This window comes from Schistocerca nitens, chromosome 10 (assembly GCF_023898315.1).
Source record: "Schistocerca nitens isolate TAMUIC-IGC-003100 chromosome 10, iqSchNite1.1, whole genome shotgun sequence".
Classification (NCBI taxonomy): Eukaryota; Metazoa; Arthropoda; class Insecta; order Orthoptera; family Acrididae; genus Schistocerca; species Schistocerca nitens.
In genome coordinates, this window is record NC_064623.1 from 198,770,945 (window position 1) to 198,777,013 (window position 6,069).

Below are 6,069 nucleotides of genomic sequence, written 5' to 3' on the forward strand. Positions count from 1 at the left end.
GTGTTTCTATTCCAACAAACACAGTCCTGGGTATTCTTGACCATGTAACACTATTTACACCTTCATTGGGGTTTTTCCATGAACACACTTTTTCAACAGTTCAGGTGTTCCTAAGTCTCTGAAAATAGGTTTTATCACCTCCATTACCACATCAGGCAGACTATGTTTATTCTTCACCAACAATCCATTGTTGTACTGAAATACTGTTGTAAAGAAATAAGTACAGTCCTCTGCCATATTAGTAATACGTCATTGGAAGAAGGTGTTTTTCCCAACAGGATAACATATGGGCTTATATGACCAATTTATAAAAAGGGGGTTAAGACTGAGGCTACAAACTATCGACCAATTTCATTACTCTCAGTTTTCTCCATGGTACTAGATAAATTGATACATAGCAGAATGGTTTAGCATCTTGGTAAATATAACATCCTCAGCAGTAGCCAGTTTGGCTTTCGGAAAGCGGTATCAACTGTGGATGCAATACATGCCTTTGTTGACAAATGTTATGGAAGCCATAAATAATAATATGATGACGGTTGGAATATTTTGTGACCTGTCAAAAGCTTTTGACAGTGTGAGTCACCATATTCTCTTGAGTAAAGCCAAGACCCTACGAATGGGTGGAACCGTAGGCATGTGGCTTGAATCCTATCTGTGTGGTATAAAGCAGAAAGTAATTGTGGAAGAACTGCATGGTGGCCAGGTATCTTCAGAATGGGGATACATTACTGCAGGAGTACCTCAAGGCTCAGTATTGAGCCCACTGCTCTTTCTAATATTTATAAATGACTTAGCACTATGTGCAGAATATGCGAAAATACTCATGTTTGCTGATGACACCACTTTATCAGTTAATAATCTCTGAGGGAATGTGTCAAATAAGGCTGCAAATAAAGCTTTTGCAGATTTGACAAACTGGTTTGAAACCAATCGCCTTACAGTCAACCTAAAAAAGACATATTTCATTCATTTCTCTTCTAACACAAATGTTACTAATGAAATGAACCTAAAAATGGGTGAGCACGAAATTTTGAAGGTCGAGTCCTCCAAATTCTTGGGCCTGCATATAGATAGCAAAATGAAGTGGCACCACCATATTCAAGATCTGTGCAAAACGCAACGTTTGCCTTAAGAATAATTTCAGACACTAGGGGAAATAAGCACAATAAAAACTGCATATTTTGGCTATTTTGACCAACTTATGGCCTAAGGTATAATATTTTGGGGAAATCAACCAATAGCAAAAAAAGTGTTCCATGCACGGAAGCGACCAATAACAATTACGTGTGGAGTACATCCTAGGCACTCGTAAGGATTTGTAGAGCTCTAAACAGATCCCTGTACAACACCTGCCCAATATATTTTTTCCCTGATGTGCTTTGTTTCAAAAATAGCAACTTATCCAAAATCAATAGCTCATACCACAGCTATAACACCCTAAGGAAACTGGATATCCATTATGAGCTAAAAACGAAAAGCATGGTCCAGAAGGGGTTTTATACAGTGGCACCAAGATTTTTAATGCCCTCCCGCTGCACATTAAAGAAGTGGTTGGAAACATGCCAAAGTTTAAAGAAAATCTGAAGCATTTCCTTTTAGATGAATCTTGTTACAGTATCGATGAATATTAGCAAAAATGCACAGAATCTCTTGTTTGTGCTTAAACCTTACTGTGTGACCTCTACAATTGATTAATCATACTCCATAAGTACAGTGTAACTTAATACAATTCCCAAATTTATGTATGTCTGTATATGATGCCTGTATAACTTAAGAACAATACCCAAATTTAGGTATGACAGTATAATCTTTCAAATGTCCTGTATCTTAACTAATATGTAAGGGTATATGCTAAAATTCACAGTTTCTTTAACATAATGATAAGATCAATGTATCTGTGCACAAAACAATAATCTGTAAAAAAAAAAAACCTGACTCTTTCTATATCCAGGGATACGTTCCCATATGGACCTATGGAACACGAAATAAATAAATAAATAAAACTTGCACCAGCTGCTTTCTCCTTTGGGATACAAGTAATGATGGTGACTTTCATTGCTTGTAAAAGTATGAAAGAAAAAGAGCCCAAACAGCCTTCTCCATTTCATCAACACTGCGTGTGTTTTGCCTGATAGCCATTCCATAATAGTTCTGTATTTTGTCCATTACACTGTCAGTTAACCTTCCCTTCCCATCCAATCCTTTACCTTCACTGAGCTTTTGTTTTCTGTATGGAGCTTTCAGTCACCAAAATCTTTATCCATTTGTTCCTGTATGTTTCCAATACACTCAAATTCCTGCACTACAACATCATCACATAGGAATTTAGTCCTTGAATATGTCTGCAACTCTTAGCATTACTGCCACCAACATAATTCACGTATCATACTTTATCACACGCAACAGAACATTGAAATAGACTAGCAACATCAGCCACTTCCATTCCTCCACACCTGTCACTACATTTATCTGTGCAATTATTTCATGTGTACATCTATTTTTTTTTTTGGGGCATCTACAATTTTTTGATATTTCTGCTACATGTAAAGCTTTCTCTTGTATACATACTGGTGTCAAATACTACAGGATGAAGAGCTGTGTGTCCCTGTTTATCCCGGGTTCCACAGAATTCTGCAGTCAAGTCTCCATTACTACTGCTTTCTATTACTGCTTCTTCTACAGCTTTCTTCATAGATTCTATATAGTCATCTTCTACTATTAATCTATTTATGTTTGTAAACTTGGTTGGGGTATTTGGAAGATTCATCAGGCCACAGAAAACTGCACCTGCAGTAGCACCCTTAAAGACTGCACAGAAAGTATAGGCACAAGCTCTTTCAAGTGCAGGATGGTGTCAGATAGAAAATTTAATAAAGTACATCTACTCCGTGACTCCACATGAAGGTCCTAGAAATCATTCATCCACTGAATGGACCACTCTGGCTTGCTAGTGTTCCTAAACCCCTCAATGTTTACACGACTGTTTAAATCATAATTCTGATGTTCAAATTGTTTCTTATATTTTAAACAATTACTGCAAAAATATAGTCTGCTAATAAAGTCCCCAGGTTTTTTGATAGCTCAGTAACATCCAGTCACAAGAAAATTGCGTCACAAGATAAACAACATTGTAAGAAACTGGATTTGGAGCAAATGACAAAAGCTGTTACATTGGTATGGAAAAGAAAATGAGATACTTGGAAGCTCCCACAGTGTCATATCCCTTGGATGATACTGTTTTGGCTGGCTAAGACTGAAACTTCTGATGAGAAGGATGCAATTACAACAAATTTAGCATGGAGAACTGTGTTATCAGAGAATCTTCAAGAGGTGCTAATTGTCTACTGCCTAAGGATGGAGTCTCTTTTCTGTGAGTGAACAAAAAGAGATATTATCTAGATGGCTTATCAGCTGTCTATTAGGGACAGTATCAACAATCCCTTTGGTAGGACTGGGATTGCCCAAAGGGTTTGACTGAGACTATATGTTAGGAGAGACAAAAATATTTTATCAAAGCAGAATCCAATTGGCACATCACAGGGCAGAGTCTCTAGATTCAACTAAAAAATAGTGTGAAATTCTTCAGTGTGATGTGGAATCAGTTTATCAGTCATTCAGAGCAAAATCTCTGCCTCATAAGTTGCTTGGGAAAGCCAGATAGGAGCTCTCACAGTGACACAAGGAGGCTCATTCATTACAATCATTCCTGGCTTGAGCACTGATGGTTCCTTCATTCCTCCAATCATGTAGCTTCCTGAAGAACAACATGAAAAAGCACTAAATGAAAGGAGCACCATGTGGGTCTTTTCCCGCATCCTATCCCCCTTGTTGGGTACAGAGCATCCTGTTGAAGCAGTGGTTTGAACATTTCATTTTTAAAACCTATCTGAGCATGAAGTCTCCTGCACTTCTCACCTTAGATGGCAATTACAGTCACACCTAAAACACTCAGGTAGCTGAACTGGTTAGGATTCATCATGTTCATTTAATTAGCTTCCTTTCTCACTGCACTGATAAGATCCAGGCACTGGATCAAATGTTTATGGGACTGCCAAAGACCTACTATCATGAAGAGATCTGGCAATGACTTTGAGCACACAACAGAACACTAGGACCAACTAACACTGCAGAATTCTTTGGTCGAGCCTATATGAAAATTTCTGACTGGTGAAATTGCCATCACTGTGTTCAACATTACAGTCATTTTCCTGTCCAACAGAAATGTTTTCAGCAATTGCTGCAAATGATGGAAGTCTTGGGAATAGACCTGCTCAACGTCCTTTTGAGCAAGAAAATCAGGATCAGCTAGATGAGGGTGGAACTAAAGCAGGTTAGTAGAGTTTATTAAGTCTCTATTACAACAAGGCTTTGGTTTGCTGCTCAACAAGGCTCAAAACAATCTGCACTTCATAAATAAACACAAAGCATTTTCTTTTGCCAGGTTGGTCTGCTGTCCTAGTTAGTTGGAGGCCCTACGACATATCACCTATAACACACAGCAAGAAGGTGTCGAATTGCCTCAATCTCTACCAGAAATGATGAAGACAAAGAAGATCTCAAAGGAGCTTGAATGAAGGGAAGAGCTGCAGCTTCACTATGTCTGAATCACTGGAGTCAGTAGTTTGGCAGATTCCACTGATGAGATGGTAAGAATGCATTCTGAAATAGCAAGTGTAGACACAGAACACACGTTTTGTGGGGCAAAATTTTCCTGAGTACAGTGCCAAATGTAAACCCATGAGGAAAGTTCTGGTTGTGATAAATATCACAATATCTGTGATTTTTTGGTCTCAGAAAGCAGTAATCTTTTTCAGTTTTCTGGAAATTATTTATATCAGAATTAAAACAAGTAAGTAAATTTGTGAAGTGATTGAAACAGACAAATTTAAAATAAATCTATGTTAAAATCCTCATTTATTAATATATGTAGAGTTATATCCATAAAACCAAAATTTTCCACAATTGTCTCCTTTCCCCTGCACATAAGATATCATTCTTTTCTATAAACTGGTTTCAAATTTACTGAAGTTGGGAAAATTTTCCATGTCGTTTGCACTTAACTTTCTATGTTGATTTCACCTTTCTGACTCCATCATGTCCTGATTATTCATTAAATGTTAAGGGTAATTAACAATTAACAACAGACATATTTTACACAAGCATTTGTCACAGTTCAAAATGCATCTGCCATAGTGTTCAAATACATGAACTGGACCACTACTTGACAATCCTAAACAAGTGATCTCACTCAGGTACTACCTCATACGTATTCCACAAGCAACCACATGAAGCACGCCAGGAATACACTAAACCCCTAGTAATCATTTCTTTTCCTGTTCCAGTGGTAAATGGAGTGATAAAGAGAAGAGAGTCTACATGCCTCTGTACAAGCCCTAATTTCTCTTATCTTTTCTTCACACTGATTACGTGAAACATATGTCTACACTGGCTGTAGCAGAATGGTTCCGCTGTTAGCTTACTGAAGCATCTGTGTCACTCTTGCATGTTGATATGTAAGAAATCCATCAGTACACTTCTAAATTGCTTCATAGTCTTCCTTTAACCCGTGCTGGTCAGAATCCCAAATGCTAACAGCAGTCAAGAATATTTTATACGCAATCTCCTTTATAGATGAACTACCATTTCATAAATTTCTCCCATTGAACCCAAATCAGACATTCCTCTTCTTTATTAGTGTACTAAAGTGCTCATTCTATTTCATATTCCTTTGCAGCATTATGCCTAGTACATAATAGATATATATTATAACATTTCTCTAACTTCTCTTAATAATGGGGTTGATCATAGTTACTCTCTATCTGCTGCAGTCGCGGTCCTGTGAACATTTACCGTCACTGTGAAACAACTGGAGAATTGATTTAGTTTAAGCTTCCATTAAGTTTCATAGTTTTTTATTATACTTTCAAAACAAAATTAAAGTATAATTACAAAGGCAAACAATACTTACAATACAAAAGGAACAGCTACATGCACAAAAACCAAAACCAGACTGAGACCTCTTGCCAACGTGACTGTTAATATTTATACTTTCTTAACATATGTGAA